Source organism: Leptopilina heterotoma, unplaced genomic scaffold (assembly GCF_015476425.1).
Source record: "Leptopilina heterotoma isolate Lh14 unplaced genomic scaffold, ASM1547642v1 Lhet_113, whole genome shotgun sequence".
NCBI lineage: Eukaryota > Metazoa > Arthropoda > Insecta > Hymenoptera > Figitidae > Leptopilina > Leptopilina heterotoma.
The window spans coordinates 921,390-947,847 of NW_025110832.1; the positions used below are offsets into that span (position 1 = coordinate 921,390).

At 31.9% G+C, this 26,458-nt stretch overlaps 1 long non-coding RNA gene across 1 annotated transcript; it reads left to right on the plus strand.

The window, feature by feature from the left end:
• The first annotated feature begins 1,826 nt into the window (after positions 1-1,826).
• LOC122506222 lies at positions 1,827-23,715 on the plus strand. Its single transcript, XR_006301987.1, has 3 exons — positions 1,827-2,216; positions 4,089-4,111; positions 23,651-23,715. It is a non-coding gene; the product is annotated as an uncharacterized LOC122506222 (long non-coding RNA).
• Positions 23,716-26,458: the final 2,743 nt, after the last annotated feature.

Below are 26,458 nucleotides of genomic sequence, written 5' to 3' on the forward strand. Positions count from 1 at the left end.
TTGAAGTCCACAACTGATCAACGAAAAAAATTTGTTTCATCTATTCGAATATTATTTTTAATTTAATATTTAATTGTGTAACAATTATTACCAGAACATAAACATCAATCTATTTTTTCTAAACATTTTTGTGTCAATATTGCTGCGATATATTTTATTAATTTACTAAGTAAACAATTTTTTTCGTTGATAAACGTTGTGGACTTCAACATGGTTAAATATAGGGTTTTTTTATACCTTTACGGTTTTTTGACAGATCGCCTCCCTGTTCTTTGTTCTCGTAATGAAGCAGAATTTTTCTTTAGTCGATAAAACATCAGAACACAACTGAAATTTCTTTCTATAAAATTACATACTGTCATATGTTAAAGTTAAATTTTTAACATAAAGAAGTGGTACATTTGCCCCTTGTAATACTACATATTTTATTTTATTTTATTACAGGTGTGTCTTCATCAAGTCAACATGTTTTGTAACTGCTCTGTAAACAATGGGTAAGTGTTATGTAACTGCTGTTTCTAAAACGTTTAGAGTAGTTTCATAATTCGAAGATATATAAGTAGCTCAGGTGGTGAAACACCCTGGCTTGCGGTCATCAAGATTAAACCCAGTTTAGCTCGGTTAGCACTTACATTTCATGGGTGACCGTCTTAGTGACTGCTGTAGGAGTGGTGTTTTCACTGTGATCGAGACTCATCAAGCGAAATGTTTAACGTCGAGGTACTGTCGATAATTTACCGGTGTACAGCATTAGAACTCGACTGTCAATAAACCGGTTGTACTCAGGAAAGGTTTCCTCCAGTTTCCTTCTCCGTAGTCGACAAAACCCATTATACGGGTAGTTCAGGCAAATCCGGACGCAACTTAATTTCAAGTCGTTTTGCTGACGCAATATTAAATAAGTATAGATTTTAAGGTATTATTTGAAATATATAAGTGCAAGTTTTTAGCTCTCTAGGTAAAAAACTGTGAGTGGAAGAGGCAGATCTTTTTTCTTTTGGGAAGTGGCTCTAAATAGTAGCTTCTCGATAACTATACAAGATTCCTCTATGAGGTTGAGCTTCAGTCTTCCGCGGGCAGAGAAGCTCCACAAGCTAGGAATATCGGAATCATCATCAGGATGATGATTAGGTCGTAGGGACAAAAACGGCAATTATTTAAATTTTGTCCTCATTTCAACCACTGCTGATCGAAAGATCATTAAAAAATAAGTGTTAGGCTTTTAATTATTTTTTAATTGGCATTGGTTAAAATGAGGACAAGTTTTCCGCTTTCTCTAGGTTGGTAACTCCGAGCTTCATCCATCGCTTCTTTTATGTCAAAGGACTATTACCTTAGTTCTTTTTTTCAATAATGTCACTGTTTTTTTGAAGTAAGAAGATTTATGGTGAAAGAAGTTAATAACAAAAAAACGCGCTTGTTCTAAGTTGGTGCAAACTGTTGGGCTTTATTTCTAGACCACTAATTTATCAAATGGCGTTATTCCCAATTGAATAGGATTTATGTCACATAATATACTTTCGACAGTATGCCAGGACTACTATAGCCATAGAGATATTATAAATAAAGTGGGGAAGGCATGGACCTAAGTATCCGCTTAATAGAAAGAGAACCGAGTTCGTATGGGTGTCCTCTTTTATTATACACAGTACCACTGAAGAACAGAGCTACGGTTTCGATTTACTTTCTTTCTCTTCCAGCGTCTCATCATCACTTTCGGGCGGTCCTATACCTTCCCCACTCTATTTATAATATCTATAAGATTACAGCATTCACCCAGTGGGCACACTTGTTCAAAAGACGTCCTAAAAATGTTCTGTCTTGGCCATTAGATGTCTTTAAGATGTCTAAAAGATCTGTGGATGTGGAAAGGACGTCCAAAATACGTCTTTAGGACGTACTTTAGACGTCTTTTTTTACATCTTTTAGATATCTTTTGAACCAGACATATAATGTCTCTTAGTTGTTTTTAGATAACTCTGAGACATTACCATCATTGTCCCCGAATATCCGCGGACAAAAAGGGACGTCTTTTAGACGTCTCTAAGCTCACTGGGAAATGTCATAAATGACATTGCACACTGTCTGCCTTATGAAGGCCGATAATGTATTGGAACATTAATATTTTTCTATCTTTCGTAGGGGTGCTACAGACGTAGGACACTTAAGAGGACCTGATAAGTGATTAGTGAGCTCGCTTCCTACAACTCTACATGGTGAGTACTTTGGCAAACGCATAAATATTTGATTTACACTGTAAAATTTAAAGATTGTAAACATAAATTTTCCTCATTATAAAAAAGAATTATTTAAAAGACAATATTTCCATACTTTAGTGCATTAATATAAAAAGTACTTTCATTCTCTATTCACGGTAACAATTAGTAAACAATATGTTCACTTGCACGCGTCAGTATTATTTATTCAGCAAATATAAAATTAAATACTCAAATTTAACATGTCTAACACGCTCTGAAGAAAGGTAGCTAAGAAGCAAAGAATTTTAAGTTATGTTTGTAATTTTTGGGAATGAAAATACACGAAAGAAATCAACTTTTAATACAAATCACTGATGCCTAAGAATGTTCGAAGGTCTTTAAAATTTCTATGTTATGTCAGATTTTCAATTATCGCCCAACGGAAACGGCACTGACTCATGGTTAAAGGACGTGAAACTGGTAAACAATCTTTACATAACACTAACGTATGTAAAGTTTGAATTTCACTAAACATGTGTGGGGATTGACAAAAGATCTCGCATCTGTGGTCAATTCTCATGTAGATCTCTCACAAGCACAATGTGGCCTCGACTTGTAGCATATATACAAATTTCGAATTAGCTTACCCCCGTCAAGGGCAGTTCTCCGATTACGTAGCCTTACTGATGTGTCCAGTAATGAGGACAGTAGTGGAATGATGTACTTTTTTCTCCATAGATTCACCTTGTAGATGAATGCGTTTGAGTGGTCCACGAATAATTACTGAAACCGTGTCCTATCGCGTGTCGTAGAAAACGTCTAAATAGCGAATTACTAAATGCATTATTAGGCAATTTAGACTTCGGTTTGAAAGCAGAACTTTTGCGTGATTCCCGCTGGAAGCACAAGACTCCTGTGACTGTTGTATTCAGGACGAAAGCGACTTACTGCTTCTCCAATTTTTTGGGCACATGTCTTTTTGCGTGGAAGTCTTCCTTCCGGAATTTTTTTTGCTGTTAGAAGCGTTTTTTAATTCACACTTTGTCGGTGGTTAAAAGCTCATATTCTGAGTAGATGACGCGGAGCAAACTCTCTTTCTTTGCGGGCAATGGAACCATGATAGACTGGCCATGTTTGCGGTAGTTGGCTTTAAAATCAACGTCGATAACATGGTGTCTACCATGGCTCAAAACGTGGACTCCTGGAGGCATATCGAATCCAAAATTATTAAAATACCGGAGAAAAAAGATTAAGAGGGAAGACGAGGTTGATCAGAGCAAATCCAGAGCATAACTTGAGCGGATTCCTAGCAAGTTAAAGAGCAGGACAAGGGGACCACTACTTGAAAAGTTCAAGGAAGACGGTAGAATGAGTGTAGTCAATTTGCTCTCCAAATGGAATGTGCTAATCTAATTTCTTGTTATCCTAAGTCTGATTTAAAATGAAACCTAGTGTTTCACAACGTTACCACTGGACTTTACAATTTCTATACACTATATTACGACGATGTCAGTAATTGCAGAGCGCTGATTATATTAGACTTACATTCTTTCCTTACAAATCATTCAAATAAGTTAACTAAATCTTGACCAAAAATATCATACTATAAAGATTAGATATTTTTTACAAAATAAAAACTGTAAATCACATTTGATGGTGCAGTAAATATTATGTAAGATAATTTATCTTGATCCGGCAAGGATCCTGGTGGCATGTGGAGTAACTAGAAAATCCCATTAGTAAATAAAGGATAGATGTATCTTCGTCGTTTTCTTACTAATGAGATTTTCTAGTTAGTTCACGTGCCACCAGGATCCTAACAAAATTAATTAATAAATTATTACTTATAAATTAAAATCTTTACAAATTTATAAATTTTTTGTTTTTCAGATTGGAAGAAATGGAAGAAGAAAGTAAGTACGTTTCAAATTTACATTCTTTTTCAAATTACAATTATTAGTTTCTTATCACATGGTTTGACCCACAATTCATAACTACATTCTAGAAAACATATAAATTTATTATTTCTTTGTTTATACACCCGTTTTAAGCCTTACAAATTCAGTTATACAAGTGTTTTACACCAAGGACTTTTTACAATGTTCTGCTCTAAACTGAATACTAGAAGCTATAGTAGCGTTTACAGCAGGACTTTGAATTAGAAGTGCTCATATTTGCCTTGTCCACTTGTCTAATGGGTTTTCTTGCCAGAGGAGAGGGAAACTGAGCCTTCCAATTCTATAACTCGCCCGACGCTCGGGCTGGTTTCTCTTATGCATGAAGGAGTATAAGGAGAAGTATGTATATGTATCCCTATTGACTGTACTTGACTGCGTAAAATCGCCGTGCACGAAAATTGGCATACCGGAAATTTGTTCACTGATATTAGCGCCCCTACAGGAGAAAATATATACCCTCCATGCACGGAGAGAACTTTGAACCATAAAAGACAGTGTCTAATTCAGAAGGTTAAAAGAGGGGGAAGATCACGGTAAATCTGAGTGATCTCACAGAGTTTTTCCATTCACAAATCGCAAGTGGCGGTGACAGTCACCGTCAGAGAGCGCTACATCTTGTCGAAAACTAGGTTAAGTTTCAAATCATCGTCAAAAACTCTGATCACACCGTGATTTTAGGTTACAACACAAACAAACAAGGTTCAAACTTCTCTCCGTGTGCTGTCCATGATAAAAGTTTTGTTTACGTAGTTTTTTTAACAATAAAATAATAGTAATATGAATTGTTTTATAAAAAATTGCATGTCTAGTTATAAAGCAAATAAAAATGCTTCTGAAAAAAGTGTTTTTTCAAAGCACCGAGAATGATAAGTTTATTTAATATACTATTTTGTAAGGGTAAAAGTTTTTATACTTTTACCAACAGACATTTATGAATTTAATGCAAAGAATTTTTGGTTGTTTATTTGAAGTCCTTTCTATTTATATAACGTATAAAACAATTTAATTCTGTTCATCTATTTTACAATACAACACTCAGAGGATCCTCTAACTTTAAATATCAATCAGCTGTCAAAGATAAAAATACTTAAAATGTAAAATTGCACTTATTTCTCCCGTTTGGCGGCGCTGTTATCAGTGAACATGAGGCTATTACTTTTCGCGTACCTGTCGATTTTACTGCAGAGAAGTACAGTCAATATCAGGAAATTTTCCCATTGGAGATATGTCTCCTTATACTCCTTCATGCTCTTATGACAGTCAGGGCTGTAAAAAAAATAAAAAAATGAAAGTTGAAATTTTTAACTTTTAAATACACTACCATACAAAGCATAAAAATGCGCAACTTTTTTTCCTTTGACATTTTTTTCTAGGAATTATATTGTCAATAATAATGGACAAAAACTAAAAAATTGTGATTTTTCAATTTAATTAAATTTCGAAACATAAATCGTCATATTTTGAACAAATCTGCATGAAATTAATTGATATTTGGTACACTTACTCATTCAGGTCTATAGATGACGACAAAATGATAAAAAATTTAAAAAAAGCTATTGTTTTTTTATTTTGTAATAAAAATAGTGGTGTGTCGGTAAAAACGGTTTCTCAACTTCAATGAAAAAAAGTATGCGGTGAAGTTTTAAGTTAAAGGAACTTTCAGTGAGAAAGTTGTTTATTAATATGTAATGAAGTTTTCTGGAAGTTTTTAGACTGATTCATTCAAAATTAAGCGAAATATGGACCATTTACCAAAATGCGCCACGCCGCGTATTGACAAATTTCGCCGCTGTGTGAGCCGCTGTGGCAATGGCGTAGTGAACACGGCGTATTTGTCAACAAAAAACATGTGTTTTTTGTTAACTTTACTTAATAAATATATATTCTTTAATATAATGTAATAAACAAATAAATATAAATAAAATTTAAAATTCTTAAAATGAACAATAATTTTTTTATTAATTTATGATTTAGTAATAATAATACTGAATAATAATTTAATACAATATATTTTACAGTAAAACATTATTTTTTTAAATTGATTTCAGGTTTTATTGTTTAATTTTATATATTTATTTTATTTTTGTGTTTTTTTATGTGATTTTTTAATAATTATGAATTAATAAAAAAATTAATGATTAAAATTAAATTAAAATTTTATTTATTTATTTATTACATTAAAATAAAAAATTATGTATTTATTAAGTTTTTTTACTAGTTTTCGATTTGGACATGATGCAAAACGTAGACGTAAAAATACGTTGAGCTTATTTCGTTGTAAATTCTTTGCCACGAAAATAAAACACTAAAGAAACATAAAAACTAAAAACTTTTGTTGTCAATCTATAAAATAAGCACAATTTAAAAACCCTTTAGCATTTTATCTAAAACAATTTTTGACTCACATGTTTTTTGTTTACAAATACGCCGTGTACACTACGCCATTGACACAGCGGCTCACACAGCGGCGAAATTTGTCAATACGCGGCGTAGAGCATTTTGGTAAAAAGTCCATATTTCGCTTAATTTTGAATGAATCAGTCTAAAAACTTCTACAAAACTTCATTACATATTAATAAGCAACTTTCTCACTGAAAGTTCCTTTAACTTGAAACTTCACCGCATAATTTTTTTCATTGAAGTTGAGAAACCGTTTTTACCGACACACCACTATTTTTATTACAAAATAAAAAAACAATAGCTTTTTTTAAATTTTTTATCATTTTGTCGTCATCTATAGACCTGAATGAGTAAGTGTACCAAATATCAATTAATTTCATGCAGATTTGTTCAAAATATGACGATTTATATTTCAAAATTTAATTAAATTGAAAAATCACAATTTTTTAGTTTTTGTCCATTATTATTGACAATATAATTCCTAGAAAAAAATGTCAAAGGAAAAAAAGTTGCGCATTTTTATGCTTTGTATGGTAGTGTATTTAAAAATTAAAAATTTCAACTTTCATTTTTTTATTTTTTTTACAGCCCCGACTGTCGTTAGAGAAACCAGCCCGAGCGTCGGGCGAGTTATAGAATTGGAAGGCTCTGTAGAGAACCTCCCTTGAGTACAACCATCTTTACCGACAGTACACATATACGTCAAACCTCCCGCTCGATATATCTCGATAGTGTTCTTAAATTCTCGAGAATTTAAGTTGGGGTAATATTCTCAAAGAAATTACGGTAATTTAATTTTTCTAAGAGAATATAAGAGAATTTAAGAGAATATTGAGAATTTAACTTTATTTCTTTAAATAATGTATATTTATTATTTTTATTAGTATAAATACATATATTTTAGCACAAAAAGGAATCATATTATTCATTTATTTCAAGTTCCGAACTTCGTTCGGTGGCTGCTGAAGTCGAAGGCATTCCTAGAATATCAATTGCAATAGAGCTTAATGGCGTTCCCATAAAATTCACTTTCCACCAAGTGATAGGATCTAATGTCTCAATAGTCTTGCGAATGTATGGTTTACTATAAAGATTCTCGTTGTTTCGATATAAAGCGAGGTCTGTCATGATGTCTGTGACTGTTTGAGATTCTTCTGTATATAAGTAGCATGCTCGATCGTGAATAAATTCCACTGCAATAACGAATTCTTCTGTTCTTAAGTATTTGCTGTTACATTTTGGGTCCAACAGATTTACAGCAAAATGAATTGGTTTAAGTGTAAATTGTCTCTGATTTTCAAAAATCTCTACAATTAGTTTGTCTTCGTTGATATAGGGACAATCTAAGTGCGGTCACCACTACGGTTTTGGTGACGCCATGTTTGCTTAGTAGCTGTTAAACTTTTGGAACAATCACGCGCCAAAAATTGAACCGCAGCAGTCTCAAGGTATTGTCTTATAGGCCATCAATAGGATGGTCAGAAGAAACTTAACGAAAGTCATACCCTCATCTGTTATTTGATGTCAAACATTTTATGTTAGATAATATAAACATTGACACCTAGAAGATATGATATATGCAAGCTTATGATTGCAAACACTGTCTTGCAATAGAGTTTGAACTCCGCTGTAAACAATCCACTAACCCAGTGGGCACAGGGACGTCTTAAAGACGTCCTTTTTTGTCCGCGGACAATTCGGAGACAATGATGGTAATGTCTCTGAGTCATCAAAAAGACAACTAAAAGACGTTCTATGTCTGGTCCAAAAGACGTCCAAAAGTCGTCTAAAAGACTTAAGAAAGGACGTCTAAAGTACGTCTTAAAGACGTCTTTTGGACGTCTAAAAGACATAAACTAAAAGACATAAACCTTTTTACATTCCTTCAGATTTTAAATAAACATCTCTTTTATAACATTTTCTAAGTTGAAACTCAGTAATATTGTATTAAATTTATTTTAAGTTTAATTTTATTTTTTCTAAAATGTGGAGAAATAATGAAAAAATTCCTACGAAGCTGGGATCGAATTTGGATACCTTGGGCTTGAAGCACTGCGCCTTAAGCACCTCAGCCGTTGAAGACAGATATGAACCTCTACAAAGTTAACGATCACACGTCAATGAAATGAATTTAACTTAGAAAAATTCCAATGAATTTTACATTCCTGAATTTCTAAGTCCAAGTTGAACTTAGAAAATAATATTTTCTATTTATGGAAATTTTTCTGTTTTCAAATGTTGAATGGAAAAGACGTCTTTTAGACACCTTAAAGACATCTAATGGCCAAGACATAGAACATGTATAGGACGTCTTTTTGTACAAGTCCAAAAAACGTCCGCAAAAAGACATCCTTAGGACGTCTTTTGAACAAGTGTGCCCACTGGGAAGGCTTAACACACTCGAGGAACCTTAGGAAGTATGCATCATACTTGCCTTGTTGTCGCCTAGTTCGAATGGGGCCCGCAAAGTTACGCTAGCAGTGTTTGACCAGTCTTTGAATAATTAGTTAAGCAGTATTCGTATTCCATCGCTTGAAGTAAGAGCCTGCTAAAGAGGATACTCTTTAAAGAGACTAATCACTCCATCTCATCAAGCACCAGTCTTCTAGTATTTACGAGCATCGTTTATCTTGCAAAGGTAAAGAATTCAATGCTTTCGAAAGCGTTTTTCCATTTCCCCTTTATCAGTGGTTGAGAGTGAGTTACGGTCCTCAACTAGGGCGGTGGTCTGCAGGAACACAAGGGATTTGGATTGAGATTTCCCGCCCTCTACCAAGGGGCTCACTTAAGTTATGTTAACGCTCATTCTTGGAACTTAACACCTAAAATCCAGACAATCCGTTAGAGATGTAAACCAACTTTTTCTAGGTCAACTTAATATCGGGTAGGAAATAGAGAAGCCTTTTTTTCATTACAAAATTGATGAAATACCTGAATAGAGTACATTTATAACGGTTGTTCATTCGTTAATATCAGGCAACATCATAGTTGTGCTGAAGAAAAAGTAGGCAACATATGGGCAATTCCACGTGAGATTTCAGTCGACCTCTTAAAATCGGCCAAAAATATTTTTTTTCTATTCTGTATTGAAAAAAAACAGATACGTATTTTTTTATTATTTTTTTGGAGGCCAAATTTTTGAGTTATGAATTTTCAAAATTTTCGCTTTTTAAATGTAGGTATATTTTTAATGTCAGATAACTCAAAAAATATTGCTTCTTTTTATTTTTTGACAAGAGAAAAAAAGTTTTGTTTTTCTCTCTACTTTTGAATAATCATAACAACAAATTTTTTTTTTTATTTTTTATTAAAAAAATAAAAAAATTTTATAAACAAATTAATTTTTTTTAACTTTGGGTATGATAAATTTTTAATTTTCTTTTTTTAAAACATACCTGGAAATGATAAGAAGGTTTTGCAAAAAGTTTCAGAGTGGGCCTGACAAGTTTGATGGGTCCAAAAAAATAATTATGCTGTCCATGCAGGTCGCACGCACGTGGCACAATGGGATTTTTTTACAATTTATTATTAAAAATTGTCTAGAGCCTACAAATTTTATCGGATTTTGATTATTATTGAATTTTTAGGCTCTAAACAATTTTTAATAATAAATTGTAAAAAAATCAAATTGTGCCACGTGCGTGCGACCTGCACGGAGAGCTTAATTATTTTTTTGGACCCATCAAACTTGTCAGGCCCACTCTGAAACTTTTTGCAAAACCTTCTTATCATTTCCAGGTATGTTTTAAAAAAAGAAAATTAAAAATTTATCATACCCAAAGTTAAAAAAATTAATTTGTTTATAAAATTTTTTTATTTTTCTAATAAAAAATGAAAAAAAAATTTGTTGTTATGATTATTCAAAAGTAGAGAGAAAAACAAAACTTTTTTTCTCTTGTCAAAAAATGAAAAGAAGCAATATTTTTTGAGTTATCTGACATTAAAAATATACCTACATTTAAAAAGCGAAAATTTTGAAAATTCATAACTCAAAAATTTGGCCTCCAAAAAAATAATAAAAAAATACGTATCTGTTTTTTTTCAATACAGAATAGAAAAAAAATATTTTTGGCTGATTTTAAGAGGTCGACTGAAATCTCACGTGGAATTGCCCATATGTTTTTTTAATTCTTTGTATCATGTTCCTTCAGGTAATGTTCTATTTTAATGAATAATAATTGGATGAAGATAATCGTAAAAAATTCATTAAAATAAATATTATTTAATATTTCCAGACCGCAATTAAACTAGACAACCCATTTGCAGTGAATCAGTGTATATATTATCTAACATATGATTGTCATAACAGGATGAAGGTTTTTTTTTAATACCGGATCTTATACTATAAAAGCACCTAGCTCTCTTATAAAGTCGGTACCAGTTTTAGCCATTGTCGAGAGAGGCTTCAAACGAATTCCGCCTTGTTGTCGATAACCAACACGGTCTTCATGTTTGTATCACGTACACTTCTGCGTGGAGAAACACTTGATCTACTCCACATCCCAGAGTTTGACTCAAATACGAATGCTACTTTTGACTTCAGCTAATATAATGGAAAAAGGTACTGCTCACTTTTCAAGAAACCACAAAACAGAGAGTGTAGGGCCAGTCCCATAGTAGCCTCAAAGCAGATAACGTTTAGTCAATAGAAACTTTTGATTCATTGAAAATCTTTCTAATAGAGAATTATTATTGGCGAATACGGTGTATAGGGTAAGCCAGGTTGGTTGTAAATCCACGATGGACCAAAACCATCAAACAGCAAGAATAGAATAAAAAATTCAGATTCAGTACCACATATAAGCAGACCGGAAACGGAAAATAATCAGTCCTACGACTGGTGCTCAATTGCGCACGGATTGTGGGGACGTACACCTTCTTGCAGTGCCACGGATAATTGTTGAAAGATTAGACGTCAAGCAATTACAGCGATGTGGAAGCACTTCTAGTCTGCTAAGTAGCAATAGTGCGAAAAGTTCATACAGCTCGAAACCCTCGGAGGTAAATAACGAGTCTGGTGTTTGCGTTTCATTAAGGAAAGAAGAAGCAGAATGTCTGCAAAGAATTTAGAAGGAAGTCGTAAAGAGGATCAAATCTTGTGAAACCCAAGATAACGTCAATATGATGATAAAAGATAAGGTCTTAAAATTCTGGAGAATCTTATTAAGGAAGCAAAGTCAAAGCATACACAGACTGACAAGAGTGATGTGCGCTTGGACAACACTATCTAGTTTACAGACGGGAACCGAGAAGTTTGAAAAAATGGAAGAGAGCGAATCCGCCAACGTAGCTTTGGCGTGCTTGAGATCCGCGTCTTGGATTGCCTTACCCAGGTAGACGAGGTCCAACAAGTATTGACAGAAACCATCAAGGTGCTTATATACCTCTGGTATTTTGGTCAAGCAATTCGACTCGACGAATTTTCATGGTTGTATCACTACATTTCATTGGCAGTGATAAATATTCCATTTTTACTAACTCTTAAGTGAAAATGGAATATTTGCCAATCAAATTTAGTGATACGACCATGAAAATTCATCAAATCGAATTGCTTGACCAAAGTACCGGAGGTATATAAGCACCTTTAGAAAATCAAGATGCAGATAGGTGAGGGTCCGAGGACCTAACCACCATGGAATGAAGCTCGCAGTTGTAGTTACTGTCCAAGAGGAAATGGAAAGGCCGGAGGAGTAAGGCACATTAAAATTGGTTTTATGTGCTGCCTACTTCGAAAAATAGTCTAGGTGGCACGTTGTTACCGAAGTCTCAGATTCGGCTACATGGGCAAAACTTGTAAAATTGCGGAACCGTTCGACTGCGTGCTTCAAGTGCGGAGAAGTCGATTATAAATTCGCAGTTTGTAAGTAGAGTGCAAGCTGCTTTTTATGCAAAGAAAAGTTCTGTTACAAGGTGAAGACAAACCATATCGACGGAATTAGAGCATGCAGAGTTTTCAGATTAGCCCTCGAAGAGGCAAAGGATTCTCTTGCAAGAACCAAGAAAAAATAGATTAAGGGAATACATTTAACGATATAGGTCGTGTAAGCGAAATCCCAGGGAGTTTTTCCTATACGAAGTTTAAAGCCAGACCATAGTTTAGTAGGAAGAGAATAGTCTCTTCCACAGAAATTCGTCATAATCCACCGTTTTATTTAATTGCTCTGAAACTTAAATCTATTGGGTGGGATTTACTTTGAATTGGTTCTACTAATTATTAAAAGAATACAATTGATTACACTGGTTTACAGTGAAATTGTCAATTGAACAAAACAATTTTTTTTCGAATAGTAGGTGTTTTTTGAGTAAGAAAATCATAGTTTTAATTTTTTTCCCTCGTGCAGTTTTTCTGTAGCTTCAAATTTTGCATTTTCGAGGTGCGACGCCACTTAAACTTACCTGTAGGAAAATCAGCTTGTCAAAATATAATAAATGAGGTATCATTGGAAAGGTTATTAAATTACCTTTCGATCCATAGGTCACAGAATAAAATTCAACAAAAGTTGAGAGAGTTACAGTCGATTAAAGATGAAATTTCATGACAATTTTGATGATTTTTAGACATTTGAGTAAATTCTACTATTTTTTTCTACATCAAACAGGAAAGAATGTTTAGGTTTTAATTTTTTTATTGATAGACTATATCATTACACAAATTTTGAGCCCTTGTGGACCTCGATTGGATTAAAAATGACAATTCTACACTAAATTTAGTGAACGAAACTACATTCTTCATTTTTAGTATCCCTTAAACATTTGCAGCAAAAATTGAAGTAATAAAATTTAGTTAAGCTCTAAAGTTACTAAAATCACTAATAAAGGATTTCTGAAATCGTAGATTTCGAATCCAATGTTAGTTTTCTAAATTTCAAAATGGCGGATCCAATATGGCGGACAAGTTTTTAAAAATCGATTAAATTCGTCTTAAATTCGTTACTCGGGGGTTTTCAGGGTCGCTGATTACGAATCTGATGTCAGATTTCAAAAATTAAAAATGGCGGATCCAATAGGTGCGAATTCGATGGATTTTAAAAAACTCGTTCACCATTATGAATCCATCCTTTTCAATTTTCGAAATCCGTAATCAGATTCGTAATCAGCGACCCCGAAAACCCCCGAGTAACGAATTTAAGACGAATTTAATCGATTTTTAAAAACTTGTCCGCCATATTGGATCCGCTATTTTGAAATTTAGAAAACTAACACTGGATTCGAAATCTACGATTTCAGAAATCCTTTATTAGTGATTTTAGTAACTTTAGAGCTTAACTAAATTTTATTACTTCAATTTTTGCTGCAAATGTTTAAGGGTTACTAAAAATGAAGAATGTAGTTTCGTTCACTAAATTTAGTGTAGAATTGTCATTTTTAATCCAATCAAGGTCCACAAGGGCTCAAAATTTGTGTAATGATATAGTCTATCAATAAAAAAATTAAAACCTAAACATTCTTTCCTGTTTGATGTAGAAAAAAATAGTAGAAGTTACTCAAATGTCTAAAAATCATCAAAATTGTCATGAAATTTCATCTTTAATCGACTGTAACTCTCTCAATTTTTGTTGAATTTTATTCTGTGACCTATGGATCGAAAGGTAATTTAATAACCTTTCCAATGATACCTCATTTATTATATTTTGACAAGCTAATTTTCCTACAGGTAAGTTTAAGTGGCGTCGCACCTCGAAAATGCAAAATTTGAAGCTACAGAAAAACTGCACGAGGGAAAAAAATTAAAACTATGATTTTCTTACTCAAAAAACACCTACTATTCGAAAAAAAATTGTTTTGTTCGATTGGCAAAAAAAAGTTTTTAATTTGTAAACCTGTGTTACTCTAATAACGTTTTCTTTGTCATTACACTGAAATAAATAGATGGTTAAATTTTGATTTTGATGTTATTCAGTACCATCCTTATGTTACCCAGTAGCATATTTTTCTTTCAGTATACACAATACATAGTTCTTTTCGTGTCAAGGGATACTAACTCCTTGGAAAGTATGAAATTGAGGGTACGAGGATAAAATTTTTTTAATGGTGAAAGAAGTTGTTCTTTAATTATAAGTAAAAACTGATTTTTACGTAATCGAGATGCATTTTTACATTTTTAAGCGAGAGCGGTAGGGTGATCGGGCGGAAATGTGTTACTTTGCGCCCGCTCTAAGTACCCGAAATGACATACTTTTCGTGCTGGTAGAACAAAAATAATTATAATGTGTAAGAAACTGTATAAAGAGAGAAATTTTCCACTTGGTGACGTCATTATTAGACATTTAATTTTAATTAAAATACGATAACGATAGTAATGTATGCTTGAGGCTCTCACTAAGATAAATTTATACATTACTGGCACATACTGCTGGATATAAAATTGAATGAACTTCGAAGTAAAAAAAGACGGTTTGCCTTTATTCAAAACTAGCTTTCGAACCCGTCTTCGGTGAATACGAAATCTATAGTGGAACGCGGCGGAAATTATTTTCGTATAGACACCATTCTCAGATTGACCTTCTGTATTTTGCATTGGGTGTCTGCTATGTAAAAGGCCATATAACTAACAAAAAACGTCCTTCTGTATTTCTTCAGGCATTTGAGACTTTTGTCCAGTTATTGCTTATAACTTGTTTGATTTCTTTATGGACTACATCACTTTAAATACAATAAAAGCACTAGAAACTTCATTCAAATTACAAAGAAAAAAAATAATATTGTAATGTTAACAAAATCGTTTTGTTGAACATTTTTTGTTGAGAGTACTAAAATTTTGTTGTCATAAAAAAAGGGTAGTGTTCAATCATAGAGTTTAGTTGGCTCTATCAAAAAATATTGTTGAATCTTTTGTTTCTGTGAACCAAAAAGTTTGGCTGCTTTACTGACTGTTTTATTTCAAAAGTTATTTAAAATAAAAAAATTTTATATTTTTACAAATAATAATTATTTAATTATTCTTTATAAGTATGACAATAAATGTTTTTTTTAAATTTATAGAATTTATTCTAAACAATTTATTGTAGCTTAGATTTATTTAGAAATTTTAGCATGTCAGAAAATTTTGAAAATAAATTTGGTTGGACGGGGATTTGAACCTGAGATAGTGAGATCGACGAAGGCACGCATATTACTAGCCAACTACCTTACCAACAAACTATAGGTCATCCTATTATATTTCTAAAGTGAATCCCAATATAGGAATCTATAATGAATCCTATAGGACAACATACTTGTTTTTGCAGTGTGGCTAGAAATTTCTTTGAAATTTTTATATCTTCTATTAAAAAATAAAGATTTGTTGTTATTTGGTACTTTTTGAGGAAACATGAACGCCGACTTTTTTCTGATGATTTGAAGGCAATTAAATAAACAAATTATTTTAAATAACTAGTGAACGGAAAAAGATTTAGATTATAATATTCGCGATAGGGACGGAACGAAAATTGCAGAAAGCACCTAATCTTTTTGGAGGCGAAAGGTGGTATGATATAAGTTGAACAACTCTATTTTGCACTGTTTTGTCTTGAAAAACTCGAGCAATTTTTAAAAAAATATGGCTTGCGAAATAGACGGGCAGGCAGGCAGGTTCATTGAATTGTGGCGAATGTATATGTGCGTATGAATATATATGAAGAAACATACATTCATAGAATTGGTCACTAAGGTTTCAATGTATAGCATATGAAGAATGTAGATGTAAGGAGCCCGATACCTAAAATATCCAGTAAGGTCAAACAGGGCGGCATATTTCATCCATTGTCGCCCCTCAGCTCCGACGGCGGCACTTTTTAACTTTTTATAGAGATTTTTATATCGCTATATCTATATAAAGCATGCGTTCAGTCGAACTACGTTATCTTTTTTGCTTTCATCTACATGGTTAGGTTGGTTTGGTTTTCTCGCGTCTGCATACGAATATAAACATAATAATGAGAACAAGTTTCATCGTCGTCCTACAACTTCCCTCCCCCTTCTCATACCTTCTCATACTATTCATTCTCGGCAGACAGATAGTTAAGTTTGTTCTGCGTTACGTGGGACAACAAAACATGCAGGCGTGTCACTGTACCTGTAAATATGCAATCTCACCCAGGCATTCGAATATTATTACATTATTATTATTATTATTATTATTATTATTATTATTATTATTATTATCATCGTCGTCGTCGTAGTCATATTCAGATGCAAACTCGATCATACTTTTCGATCACCAATCAACGTCAATGAAGGTATAATAGTACTTAATAAATACGCTATTTGCGCGTGCACTCTTGGACATTCTAGATGAACCATTCTTAAAATTTGCAAGAAAGAGCTGCTCGATATCAAAACTTTGAGAGTCAGTAGAATTTTCAGTATCAATCTGTCCTCAGATTGTAAAAACTCAGTAGCACGTAATATATTTCTTCAATATCATGAAAAATCTCCTATAATATTACAGGAGATGAAGTTTTACCTCCTACTGAAGCTGTATTACATAGGTTTCATTTAGAGGTTTTAGCAGTCGCAAAAACTATAGGTCATGCGACTGTAATATCTCAATGGAAAATTGACAATGATTATCATGGGCTAAATAATAGTCCCATATATATTATCTCCCAACTCTTCATGGGCAAACATTGGCAATCAACAGTGAAATACTATTGCTAGAGTCTTGTGATAATCACGACATTGCCAAGCATTGACATGGTCAATATTGGATCACTTCTGGCTGCCAAAGCAAATGCAGGATTGTCCAAGCATTATTTATTTATTCAGATTTAGAGAGCAACATTATAATGATCATGGTCAATAATTACCCAATGGGAAATGCCAGTGTAGTGCCGATGTTCACCACTGGCTTAGTACTCAGACGATTGTTCGGCGTAGTCTAGCCGAGCCTCGACAATTAGTGCTGGCTCAGTACAGAATTTTTGTTTCGCCAAAGCTTGGACAAGCCACGGCGGCAAGTGCTGGCTGAGTATAGAAAAATTGTTCACAACGCTCTTTGCCAACATTGCTTTTTTGACATAAACTTGAAAAAAATTATAAAAAAAGTTTATGAATGTTTATAAATATAAATTTATTGAAAAAAATTAATATTTTACTTTTCAGTTGTTCATTTTTTATTCTTATTAAATTTAATAATAACAATTTAACACAATTTTCTAATTTTGTAAATAATAAATTATTTAAACAAATTAAAATTATAAACAAAATTTAAACTTTAATCTCAATAATAATTTGGTTCCTATTAAAATACTATTATACTTCTTACTATGAATAAAAAATTATTAAAAAATTACCACGTAATTTAAGAATTACGTAAAATGTTAAATGCAATAAGTAAAGTAATTTAATTTAATTTTTAAAAATTTAGTTTAATTTATTTCAATTTATTATTTCTAACGTGTCCCAATTTTTTTCTCATCTTTGACTCAATAATTGTATGTCTGAATGATACTGAGATATTAATAATTTACTGTACACATGTGTCGTTAGCATAGTGGTTAGAGCGTTAGTCTGTTAGTCCGTAGGTCGTAGGTTCGATTCCCCTCGTAAGCAATTTTGTTTATTTTCATAGGTTTGCGATATTTCTAGATTCCAATCGTTAGGTACTAAAATATGAAAATCTAATGCACACTTACTGTAATTGTTTATTATTTAATTTTTAAATGTTATAAACAATTTTTTCTACTTCATTTACTATATCCATTGTTAGTCTCCATCTTTAATACAATTTCTTTAAGAAGAGAAATATTTTATGAATAATAACTATTTATTAATATTATTTACCATTTTGTTGTTAAATTATTTATAATTATGAATTTACGACTAATTAATAACAATACGGCATTTATTGCGGCAATATTCTCAGCCAGCACTGGTCCAGTGCTGCGCCAGCGCTGTCTGGCAGCACTGACAGACAGTACTTCGGCAGCGCCAGACGGCGTTATCATCCCAGAGTTATGCCAGTGCTGGCTCTCAGCCTTGCCGCCAGTGCTGCCAGTGCTGGCGCAGTACTACGCCAGTTGTAAATTTCCCATTGGGTTGTAATTATTTACTGATACTTTAATTAATGTTTAGTTATTCCTTAGTTATAAATGTTGGGCCAACGTTTAAAACCATACTGCTTAATAAATACCAACACATAGCAAAAATTTATCAGAAAATAAATTAAATTTACAATAAAAAAAGGACAAGTAATTACATTATTTCTAACATTCTATTAGAAACAGAATGTGATAAAAATAAGAAAAAAACGATATTTCTCTTTAAGTATAAAGATGCAAGAGTTTCCTCATACAGAAAGAAGCAGGAGCTTCTTTCACTCACTAACAAGTTGTTTCATCAGTTCTATATAAGAAGAGACTCCTATATATGTATCTCTAAACTATAACAAGTAACACTATAATATAGGCAACTGTCAGATGCCGATTTTTTTGAAACTTTGATTTGCATACATGATAGTTTATTGGAAAATATTTTATACACTGTAAAAAATTTAGGGAGTTAACGGACTCGGGAGTTGGAAGTGAAATTTTTCGAGTTAAAAATCAACTCCAAAAGAGAGTTAATTTCTAACTCCCTTCATTCAACACCCGCGCGAGTTTTTTTTTACATGGGGAGTTAGCATATTTGGGTGTTAAATTTTAACTCTCTTTATTTAACTCCCCTGGCATTAACTCCCCAATGGGTGCGACTTTTATAGACCCCCCGGGGGAGTTAAAATTTAACTCCCTTTTTTTACAGTGTACCTGTTTTTTCATATTCATCCAAAATCATTTTTAGAGGTAGAAACCAGCCTTAATAATTTTTGGGAGTGAATTTGATTAATCCAGGAATAGTTTCAACGATTTTTCTAAAACCGGGTAAAGAGAGGGTTTATAGGAGGCGCTGATTTCAAATCTGTGATTGCAGTTTTTGAAAATTAAAAAAAAAATTTAATTTGATAAATCTTTGTATCAAATCAAAGTTTTTTGAGGTCGCTAATTGCGAACCTGAAGTATGTTTTTAAAAATTTCAAAATGGCGGATCCAATATGGCGATCTAATTTTAAAAAATTTTAGTTTTTTGATAATTTGTTTGCGTATACTGATGAAATCTGATTTACTTTGATAAAATTTGTTTTCTTTTAATATTAATGGAATTTTTAAATCTTATTGCATCAAAGAATTTCTGGGGTTGTTGTTTAAGAATCTTAAGTCTGCTTTTAAAAATTTTAAATTGAATTCAATTTTGAATTTCGCAAATCTAACCTCAAATTCGTCATCAGCGACCTCAAAAATTCTTTTGTACCAAATGTTTAAAAATTATATCATTTTCTTTACCGACAACAAAAAATACGTTTCTTCTTTTTTCCCAATTCTAAAATCTATTCTTTAGTAATAAATATGTGACGCGACACGAGAAAAGGGACCTATCGTTAAAAAAATCGATTTTGAGATTATGGTGCTATTCGACAGATTATTCTTTGCTCTTTCACGTGAAAAAATCAAAAGTTGAAAAACTTAAATAGTGTTAATAATATAAAGCCCGAAAGTTAAGCATGTACGCGTAAATACACGGGTTTTCCGCGCATGGCGTCGCTTTAAACGCTCTCCCTGTAAAATTCTCTTTTGCGGCGATAGGTCCCTTTTCTCGTGTCGCGTCACATATGTTCATACAGAGCAATAATTTTGAAATCTCTCAATTTTGGAGAGAATGGTGGCCCGATTGGCGCGAAATGTGTCCCAGGTGTGAAATATTTTCTGATGAACTAATACATGTATGCAAATTTTCAAAAAATCGGCGACTGACAAATATATCATCATTACCCAATTTTTATCACATTCTGTATTTTAATATAGTAGTGTTAGAAATAATTTAATTACACTTGTCCATTCTTTGCCTTGTAATTTAACGTATTTCTTGACAAACTTTACCAATATTGGCTGTCTATACTTATAGCAATGTCGTGATCATCCCAAGACTCTAGAAATGGTTGTCAATATTTGACCAATATTGGAACTGTTGGTTCCCAATATTGGTCCATTAATTTACCAATGGTTAATTTCCCATCGGGATTGTTAAATAATTTGTAACACTTTTTGGAGTCAAAGTAGAGTCATAGAGAGAGAGAGGAGTAAGAATTTTTGAAGAATTTTTCGCCAAACTGTTGTTTTTTCTACAGTCTTTTATATATGTAAAAAGAACACTATATCAAAGGATTTGCCAAAAAAAATTTTTTTGTTATTATTATAAACAATTAAAGTTCTTAAACACTTTTTTTTAAAAATTAATTAAAAAGAAACTTGTTAACCGATTTTAATGATCCAAGAGGCATTCTTTTTTATTTGAGTCAAAGTTTTGAATAACATTTTTTTCGTAAAAAAATATTGAAATTTAATAAATAAAAAAATTATTTATTTATAACAAATTAGCAAAAAACCATGTTCGCAATCGAATTTTAAAATGAAAAAAATAGTCCTTATTCTTTGATTACCACTGAGTAATATTCCATTGAGAAAAAAAATGGCACGGCTTGGACAACTGCCTTATTTAAACATTGTTTATCCCGAGCAGGACGTCATTTGCATGTGACGTCACGCGCAGCGGTCCTTTGACGCGGGAATATAAAAGAATATCAGAGGAATATCAAAAAACCTATTAAAATAATGTTTAAGTGTTTCTTATGTACAAAAAAACTATAACAATTTATTTAATTGTTTAAACAATTAATTTTTGTTATTTTTTCATAAACAGTAGTTAGAGCTAGAAATTTCTAGTCTTCTCTCAATTGCTCAATTTTTTAATGAGTAAAACATCTACAAATAATAAAAAAATTAATTAATTAAACATTGTAGATTTTATCTCGTCTCCTTTTAGGCGATGTTTTTTCATCAATATATAATAATGAAAATAATCATCTAGGCATCTAGGTAATTGTGACAACCATCGGGCCAAACATGGCCCAGAGTTTAGCCAACCAAGAAATTTAAATATTTTCAACTACGTTTCTTATAGTTTGACCATGTCTCGAAGTTTGACCGACCAAAAATCATAAGTTTTTTAAACTATGTTTTCCAAAGTATTGCTAACCATCAGGCCAGCCATGGCCCAGAATTTGGCCAACCTTGGTACAACCTTCAAACTCTGGCGGCCAACCTAAATTCGCACCTGGGTATTTAACTTATTTCCGGTTAGAAAGTTTATATATCTACAAAACGACTTTAGTGGTTGAGACCAAAGTGACAAAAACCCCTGAATCACGGCAACTCGAAGTGAGCCCTGAACTTTTGATGAGCGGTTGCATAACGATTTATCGAAGGGACCGATACACATTGGTTCGAAATAGTACTAAAATGAAAATCTTGACACATTAATATTTTTAATATTTAAAAAAAATTTGTGCTTTTCAAACTGTTTGTTAATAAAATTTGTTTAGTTTTTGAAGAGGAAAACTGGTCTGTCGAAACGTTATAAGTGTTTTTTATATTTCATTTTTATTTATAATTTTCATAATTTATCGATAAAAAATTAGTTTTCTGAATAACAAAATGTTGGATAATTTTATTTAAATATAGAAATTCAACTAAAGATAATACACCTTTTAAAAAATTATTAAGGTAAATAATAACATTTCTAATGCGAGAGAAAATTTAATTTTTGAAGACGTTAGAATTTTGATTTTTTCACCCATCGCATATTTTTGTTAACGCATGCGAGAGGTTGTTCAAAATTGTAAAATAAGCTTAGAAAAAAAAATTGAATTAAGGGCATCCGGGAAATAATACTGGTTTCGTGATAGACGTCTCATTTAAAAAGAAAAGAATATTTTGAGTCGGGATTTTTTGGTAAATATAGAGAAATGCTCTGGGACCAGCGGTCCTCTCGGATTTTAGAGAAATTTTGATAAATAATTATTGAAAAAAATTGTTTAAATATACGGAAAAAGGGGTTTTTTTACGGTTCAGTATAGACGTCTCATTTTGAGAGGATAAAATATTTCGGGTTCATATTTGGAGGGGTGATAGAGGAAGACTCTCCGAGGAGCGGCCCTCTCCGTTTTTGCAATAATTTTGCGAGGAAATTATTTTATTAACGATTGAAAGTGGAGTAATTTGAGATTAATACATTTCCTCAGTTCGAGTCGCGACCACTTCCGAGAATTGGCGCCACCTCCTTGACCACTGACACATAGATCCACTTGTCTGTGTCTCGCCGCCATATTGTCTCTCTCTTTCGCCCAAAATCCAACTTTTGTAATTTCGTTTTTCAATATTTATTTTAAAAATTACTTGCAAATTTCGAGAATATTCTTTATCATCACGAATTCCCCTAATTATCATGATAAATCGGAACTAAATATCTCTAATTATTTAGGAGTGAGACGACACGCGGGAAAACACTTTTTGGGCTCGATTTTTCCCGGATGCCCTTAAATATAATATTAAAATTTATCTTCTCTTTACAATTTTCAAAATTTTTTTAACATCAGTTTTTATTTAAGCTAATTTTACATTTTTGAACAACCTCTTACATGCTCTCTAAATCTGAATATGTGAAATTTCACTTATTGTACGTTATAAGTCGTCCTCTCGATCAATAAGTGCATATACACTTATAAATAAGTGAATTTTTCACTTATTCTGAGTGAAATTTCACTTATTATAAGTGTATATGCACTTATTGATCGAGAAGACGACTTATAACGTACAAATATGTGAATTTTCACATATTCAGATTTAGAGAGTGGATTTGCAAAACTATATGCAACGGGTAAAAAATAAAAATTCTAACCTCCCCAAAAATGAAATTCTTACATTTTTGTCAAAAAATGTTTTCGAAGTTTCTGATTACGAAACTATAATGCCAAATTTCCAATATGACAGACCGAAATTTTTAAATTTGATAGATTTTTATGAAACTTTGTATCAAGGGGTTTTGAGGTTGCTGCTGACAGTGTAATGTTAGGTATTAATCTATCTATATGCCTTCATTACTATAAGGTTTTAATTTACGAATCGCCCCCTTCAAAATTTGCTTCTTTAATAATTAAAATTTTTGAAGGTTCAAATTGTAGAAGTAATGAAAAGTTTGTTTTATTTATACATTTTTTAACACTTATCGAATTTCAATTTATAGGTTTTGGATGCACATTTCAGGCAGAAATAAGGGTAGCAAAGGAGAGGGGATTTGCTAGAATTGGTAAGTAAATAAATAAACAATATTTAATAAAATTAGACAATAAAAATAAAATAATTTCCACATATGTGGACGTCCACATGAAAAGGGCCCATATTGTCGGTTCTAGTTTTCGAGATAATCGCAATTTAGTAATTTTGAAGCAAAATCTTAATTTTTTTTTTATTTTTTATTATCAATCTACATGTTTTGACAAGTCGAATCATGCGGTTTTCATTAATTTATCGATACTTTAACTGTTTGATTTCATTGGTTCTTTAGAAAAATAAAAAGGGCCCATTTTGTCGGTCATTTGCAAAAGTAATCCGTTTTTAAAAATGGAGGTGTGGAACAATTTAAAACCTCTTGATTTTTCATCTCTATGGTGTCCTGGACTGTAAACAATTCTTATCTGAATAACTTCCTAGAAGAACCAGAGATATTGATGTTAGAGTCTTTTTTTTCGTAATTCTCGAAATGAAAATTTGGATATTGCGTCAATTTTTTCATACAAATAGAGACTGTCAAAAAATTTTAAATAAGTTTAATATCTATTCTTTTTCTTCAAATGACACAATAAAATTGTATCTAATCATTAATCTTGTAAAAAAATGGTTTTTTAATAGAAAAACTGTCCTTTTTAGAAAAGGGCCCATATTGTCCATTTTTCGTATTTTCAAAATTAAGAAGGGGGGGGGGGGTTTAAAAATTTAAAACCTGTTGGTTTTTTATCTTCAAGGTGCCCTGAACTGGAAACAATTCTTATGTGAATAACTTCCAAGAAGAACCAGAGATACAACAATTAGTTGGTATATCGCAATCTTTAATTCCGTTTTTCTCGAAATGAGGTTTTTGGCGTTCTAAAGTTTGAAATTCTATAACTCAGCGAATTTTTAACCAAAAAAGTTCTAAGACCACTCAAAATTTTCCAAATTTTACCAGGAATACGCCCACATAGATAACTCCAATAGTGCCAAAATGGGCCCTTTCATGTGGACGTCCACATATGTGACTGTCCACGAGAAAACAGGGCTTAGCTTTCACAGGGCGAGTGATTGAAGTATAGAATCAGAACGAAGGAATGCATACAATATAACATCTTTAAAACGTTGTATTGTCAAAAGTAATTGACAATTTACAACTTTTGATTTTTGCATTTGAAAAAGCAATATAAAATCTATCGATTAGCATAAAAAAAATCAAAATTGATTTTTTACTCTCTAAATCTGAATCAGCGATAAGTATGCCACTATTTCAATTAGCGTATATGCGCTGTGAATTAGTGAAATTTCACTAAATAATCAGTGAAACTTCACTGATTAATTAGCGCATATACGCTGTTTTAAAATAGTGGCATACTTATCGCTGAGAATCAGTGAAATTTCGCTGATTCAGATTTAGAGAGTAGAGCTAAGCCGTGTTTTCTCGTGGACAGTCACATATTAAGATTATTTACATTTATTACGTCAACTTTCAAGTGATTATAAATTAAATTTGAAATTTTTACCTTTGAAGACTTATAGAAACTATGTCTAATTATAAATAAAGTGTGCTAAAAGATATTTAAGTTATGTTGGGCGAACCAACAGTTTGGGAGTCCTTCGACTTGACAAATTCTTCCAAACAAAGGGATAATTGAAAGAAAGAAAATAATTTTTTAAATATTAGAAATGGTCAAAATTGTTGGGCCCCTGTGACATGACAACCCACCTTTAATATGTGCCGCACCTTTCACGGTGAGAAGCTGCAGGTAAGATCACTTCCACAGTGGAACGTCACATATTTTGAATCTGTTATAATAATTTCACTAAAACAACATACTAACTGGATTAGACAAAAAATTTTTTAAGCATCGAAGCTTTTTACTCATTTTTATTTTTTCATTAAAAGCAGATTGCTGACTAGACAATAACGAGTCGTGAAATTATAGCAAAGTTAATACGATTTTAGTTAATAGCACTATCATGTAGAACAACCTTAAAACAGAGTTCGTAACAATTTCTTGAAGGCAAAATTCATACCATGATTCCTCATAAAAGAGGTTTTAAAGATTCGATTAATATTTAAAATTAGTACAGTACTAGATGTTCAGTATTTTCAGGCTTCGTATATACTCATACTACTAAAACCTATTTATACACTATTTACTACTTTTTTCACGATCTGCTACTATTTGGATAACGTGACACTAAAAGCTACTTTTTTCTATATTTGAGAATTTGCACTACATTTTAAATTCGCTTATAGTTGGAATAAAAAAATTATTGTCAAAAATTTTAATAATTTTCATAAAAACAATTCAAAAAATTTAAATAAAATTCTTTCAAATGATTCAATTATTTTTAAAAATATTTCGAAATTCAATTATTTAAAATATCTACTATTTTAATAAAAAAATTTCTAAAACTATTCAAATATTTTAAAACAATTTATAAAATTCTTTGCAAACATTCAATTATTTTCATAAATAATAAAATTTTCACAGGAATTCAATTTTTTAAAAAAACTTTAATGAAGTTCTTCACAAGAATGCAATTATTCTTATAGAGAATAAAATTCCTCCCAGGAATTCAGTTATTTTAAAAAAATTTCAATAAAATTTATTGCCATAGTTCAATCATTTTTAAAGGTTTTCGGTTAAAAAAAGTAACCTAAAGATTTTTTAATTCTCAAACAGAATGAGAAAAGTAAAATTAGGAACATTTTTATCTCTAAAGACCCCAAACATATTTTCACAAATAATAAAATTTGCACATGAATTCAATTATT